Source organism: Paroedura picta, chromosome 14, assembly GCF_049243985.1.
Source record: "Paroedura picta isolate Pp20150507F chromosome 14, Ppicta_v3.0, whole genome shotgun sequence".
In the NCBI taxonomy this organism is placed as follows: Eukaryota; Metazoa; Chordata; class Lepidosauria; order Squamata; family Gekkonidae; genus Paroedura; species Paroedura picta.
In genome coordinates, this window is record NC_135382.1 from 33,235,243 (window position 1) to 33,241,242 (window position 6,000).

The following is a 6,000-nucleotide window of genomic DNA, read 5'->3' on the forward strand; positions in this document are numbered from 1 at the left end:
CTGGTGTAATGTCCCAAACCTTTTATTATTTATATATTTATTTAAATAAATACATTTATTGGCCACCTTTCTTCCTTATGGAGCTCAAGGCTTGTCCTTGATATGTTTTTATTGAGTTATTTTTATAAATTTTAAACGTTTTTAATTCTTCAGATGTTTTAATGTTTGGAAGTGTGCCACCTTGGGCACCCTGTTAGGATGGAAAGGGGCATAAAAATCTTTTAAATAATATCCAGGAAAACACTTCCCTACTTCCCTACTTCCCCACGATGACAGCCTGACACAGTCCTTGTATTCTTAGTTTCATTGCTTGGGCCGAATAGAATTGAACTTTATCGCATTTCAAAGCCATCGGATAATGATCTACATGTCAAATTAGCCACGGCTTCTGCATGCAAGGCCGTTGGTGCTAAATTTAAAGCAGTCCAGTGGTCCCCAGATCTTTACATGACTTCTTGGTAAACATGAGGCTGTGATAAGCTTCTTCTTCTTCTTCTTCTTCTTCTTCTTCTTTTTGAACAAAGGCGTGAAAGCAATTTATTTTACATCGCTTTGCATAATAAAGTGGCATTTTAGATAATTCATTGAAAGGGCAGATAGCAATTCTCTTCAGACTTCATTAAACAGTTCTTTTCATGTTAAATTAATGTGTCAAGTATATTTGGAATAAACAAAGTGAAATATTCCCTTTTGTTTCGGAGAAAGATAGAAAATGGGTCGCAATGATTTTATCAATTAGCTTCATACGGCAAATCTGTGGATGGTCTTATTCAGTCAGGTCCAGTGGGGCTTCCCTTTACAGTAAAAGCCATTCGGTCTAGCCCTGTTTTCTAGGATAAAAGGGGTCGCAGCCCAAACAGTTGTGAGGTTGGACAAAAACATGGAGCTTTAGAAAAGTTTTTTTTCTGGGGAAAATGCCCTTGAATTATCAGGGCTATTGGTGGGTCTGTCCCGAGATCTGTAGGCTGTGTGTGTGTGTGGGGGGGGGGGGGCAATTTGATTTATTCCAGACTGGTTTGATGGAAGTGGGCTTGTAGTAGGGTTTTATGTGGCTATGGGATTGTTTACTGTTTTACTTATTCTTATTTTATTTATTTAGAATTATATACTCCTTTACACATCTGGAAGGAAGAAATCATCCATCTTGATTTCAGGCATTAGATAAAAGCACATGGCGGAGGTGTCTGCCCAGTGCAAGGAACCCCGGGAGACATCTTGACGATTGGTGTCATGCCGGCACTGTCACAACATCCCTTCTGGCATGAACTGATACCACATTGTGCTAAGGGTGATGCTCTCGGATTCACCTGAAACTCTCTTGCTGTAGTGGGAGACCTGGCTGCCCTGGTGTATCGTCCCAAGACACTGAAACCAATGCAAGGGACGATTTCTAATGGCTTGCAACTCAAGAATTCTATCGCCAGTTCTTATTACAGTCTGTAGTGACATATAAGAGTCAGGGATTAGAGCTGGGGTAGTCAACCTGTGGTCTTCCAGATGTCCATGGACTACCATTCCCATGAGCCCCTGCCAGCAAACGCTGGCAGGGGCTCATGGGAATGGTAGTCCATGGACATCTGGAGGACCACAGGTTGACTACCCCTGGATTAGAGGGCTTGCATTTGTCATCTTTTCCTTTATCCTTGCTCAGACCGTTGTGTTGCAGGGCTAGGCTCTTATTTCCCTGTCAAAGCCTGTTTCATTTTGAGGCTGTCAGCCTGATCTTTCTTACCTATGTCGTGTCCCTGTTGGGTCCACACATGCCAGGAGCAGAAAGGGGAGGGGGTAGCAGTTAAAGCCTACTTCTCTAGAGTACTGGACTAAGCGTGTTGGTTCCCTGGGGAGCAAATGAGAAAGAAGAGGGAGATGCTAACACGGTACTAAGTCTTTAAGCAGCAATGTAGCAGAGAGTGAAACCCCCTAAAAATTGGTTTGTTGGTGGCAGTGACCCAGAGGAATAGAGAGATAAAGAGGGAGATGGAGAGGAGCTCAGCTGGACTGGAGACCTGGGAAGGTGGAGTAACTTTCTCACACACCCCGTCGGGCAGAAATGAGCTCTCGTGGGCCCCGTTTCTCCACAGAGGGATCATACCATTGCAAAAGACAGGGTCTGAGTATGCAAGAGAAGTAAAGCATCAGAGTGCTTAAAAGAATAAAATAGCTTTATTATGAACCACAGAATCATAAAATCCTAGAGTTGGGAAGGGGCCATACAGGCCAAACTGTGGAGAGGAGAGGAGAGGAGAGGAGAGGAGAGGAGAGGAGAGGAGAGGAGAGGAGAGGAGAGGAGAGGAGAGGAGAGGAGAGGAGAGGAGAGGAGAGAGATAGTCCTGTCTAACTGATCTCCTGCATTCATTCTGTCTGGTCTGGAGGCAAGCAGGGAGGAAGTGTGCTCAACAGAACAGGAAGTTTCCACATGATCCAATCAGGACACAGGAGGGAGGGATTTGAAAAATACCAGGAAGTTGCTATTCTAACTATGCTAAATTCACATCTCCTCTGATGTCCCTTGTAGGATATTCTTCATATATATTTGAATCATGTAAACTACAAAGCTTGCATGTTCCAACAAGTAGCTCTCGCACTACTGTGTGCAAAATGGACCCAAAAGGACCACCAAAAGGGAGAAACGGGGGAAATCCTAAGTGATAAAAGAAACATATCCAATCCTCTTTACTGTCAAGTGAGTGGCCTTAGAGTCGAGACATAAATCTTTTGAAAGCTTACGCTTGCCAGGTTGACCAACCCCAGGGCTTTGAGCAGCAACTGGGTGGAATATTAATTGCAAAAGGGAGAGACAGTCACACTCACCCTCCTCCGACTGTTCAGCGGAGGTCTACGAAAGACATGATTTTGAAAGAAGAGAAGGTCGAAGGGAGAGAACGGAGACAGCAGCAGGCAAGCACGAATACACAAAGAGTTAATGGTCATCATCCCGTGCCAATGTTTTTAAATGGAAGAAATCCCCGCGCTGGCTTTTTTTTTTTTTTTTTTGCACAACTGACAAGATAAGCGCCCGATTTTCATGAGCATTTGAAGCTTGGGCTGCATGTCTGAAAGGAATTATTTGCATTATTGCATGCACCATTTTGAGGGTCATTGCCCATAAATTTGTTTCAAACACTCTCATTGGGAAGTGAGCATTATTTGCTTAACTATCAGCTTCCATTTGGCTTGGCAAGGCGAGAACGATCCGCTCCGATTGCCCATCACGATGTAATCAGTTTCTACTGCTATCATCAATTTATTATTTCTTGGAAATGAACCAGTGTGGTTGAATGTCATGAAAGCAGGATGGTTCCAAAAAAGGCTCCCCCCACATAGAGCTTTACACAAAAAGAAAAAGGAAGAAAGAAATCTAATGTACATTTCTAGAATTTAGCACTCCCGTGACATTCAGCCTGATAATTTCACTGCGCAGGCATCCGCTTCAACATATGGAGCTCTGCACAAAGTTGAGCTCACTGCTCTTCGGTGTGCTGGGGAAGAGCCCATGATCCCCATGTGCAGGAATCCTCCATGTGGAAGGGAATGCTTATGCCATTGAAATGCTTATGACAAGTTGGAATGTGTTCAGAGAAGGGCAGCTAGGGTCATCCAGGGGTTGGAATTTGTCATATCAGGAGAGTTGGGTGTGTAAGGTATGTGGAAGAGGAGGGCAAGGGGTGATACAACAGCGGGTATAATTATGTAAAAGGAGACATGTTGAAGATGGGGATGATTGATGATGATGACGATGACGACAGACATGTTGAAGAGGAGCCAACTTGTTTACTGCAGCTTTAGAGACTAAGACTAGGGGCCATAGATTCAAATTACGGGAAAGGAGGCTCCACTTAAATATCAGAAAGCATTTCTGGGTAGCGAGAGCAGTTCATATGCTGCCTCGATAGGTGGTGGAGTCTCCTTTGTTGGAAGGTTTTTGGAGGAGGCTGGATGAGCACCTGTCAGGAGTGGGTGATTTTTAAGTCCCTGAGATGGGGGGGGGGGCTTGAGGTCCAAGGCAGGATTGAAGCAGCCAATGCAATTGACCAATGCGTGGCTAGATCCATCTGGAGCAGGGGTAGTCAACCTGTGGTCCTCCAGATGTCCATGGACTACAATTCCCAGGAGCCCCTTCCAGCAAATGCTACCCCTGATCTGGAGGATCCAGCCAATTTAAACTGAAACTAACCAATAGTGCGCATTGGTGGGGAGATCCATTGTTTGCCACTGTATATAAGCTGGGGGTTTTCAGGGGTTTCTCAATTCAGTTTCGCTTCTCGTAAGATCATGCTGAGATTACAATAAAGAGCTGATTGAACTCTCCGTGGTCCTGGCTTCCTTCGAACCCATGGATTTCTTCCCGCTGAACATGGAGCCGTTCCCACTTCTCTTCTACCTGGAACTAACCCATTTGTTGCTTTTTTTTGTCGAGAAAGGCAGAAAATGCCTATTTTCAAGATGGGGTAAAAGAGGATGTCCTTGTGGTAGCCTGACTAAGCAGGAGCGGGTCTCCGGGGAGGTGGCATGGGTTATTGCAGAGGCCTGTAAATAATTTATGCCAGCTGATTTTCTTCCATTTCCCCTTAACAGAGCACTATTTTCCTGACACTTGACACGGGAAGCTGTTGCAAGAGGCACTCCTGGGACTGCGCTGTTACACTGAGTAGGGTTGGGGAAAATGCAGCTGGTAGACCACTCGTGAACCGGTGGCTCAAGCTTCCTTTGGGAAACAGCATGTTTGACCCTGTTGACTTTTCATCTTCTTCCTCTCTGTCATTTGGGTCTCTTCTTGGGTCCCTAGAGTGGAGAAGACAGGGAGCACACCACAGGTACACAGTTGTCAAATGACAAGGAAACACCTGTGTGAAAAGCCACTAATATGCTCAGTGGTATCTGCAATGGTTATAGGAATGTGAATCTGGACTTGGAGTGTTTACATCAACCTTTTGACCTTGGAGGAGACCCTGGAATCATTTTTCAGGCTTTGAGGAGCCCGGAAGTGATGTCAACTGGCCACTTTTTTCTTTTCCAATGTAAATAGCGCTTGGTGACTTCTATCAGAAGAAGGTCCTGGTGGGAAAGGGCTAAACCCACCTGACTTCTGTCCAGAAAGTGCCTGGCAGGTAAGAGTTAAATCCTCCCAATTGTTATGAGCAAGAAGGCCCTAGCAGGAAAGGGTCAAATCCCCCCTGTTTTCAACCAGAAAAAAATGTCACAGTTGCAAAGGGTTGAACCCACCATCCCCACTGTGTTGGCTCAATTCTCAATAAGAGAGGTCCTGATGCTGCTCTTTATGATTAAAAATGTATGAAAAAATATGAAAAATTAACATTGGGGGGGGGGGGGGAGAGTTTCCAGCCACATCTGCAAAACATACATAATCTCTGTGGGGATGGGAACCTACGGCATGATGTTAAATGTTCCATATGTGTGTGTGAGAGAGACATCATTTGCCATCTGTAGAAGGATCCAATAGGTCGACCACTAGGAGTGGAGAAATAAGAGAAATAATTACAGAGCATTTTCCTGTGCAACAGCCAATGAGAAAGCTGCCCTGCTCTCTTAGGTACGCTTATTACAGCGTGGTGTACATTAAAAAGCAATATGGATTGCACTACAATGTAAAAGGGGACCCATTAGGCTATAAATCAAAACCAGAGGCTGAAACAGATTTGTCTCGCCACGGAAGGGGGAAAAATTACAAGGAGCAAAGACTCTATTATTTTAACAGAACGTCCGATATTTAATTTCCTTGTGTGGTTCCTCGCCCCCCTCCGCAGCTGTACTGTAATGAACTGCCAGACCGGTTCCAGCTATACAACATCAGTAGCCTGGGGTATCTGGTATAAGGCACCTAGCATGCTATCCTGTTCCTTCAGCACTGGAACTATGAACTGAGCCTGATATGAGCAGCCTTGAAAGAGAGTCCAAAAATATCCACTGTTTCAGAATTCTGTTGCTCTGTAGCTGAGCACCTCCCTTTGTTCACAGGTTATTCCAGTGAAAATGTTTTGT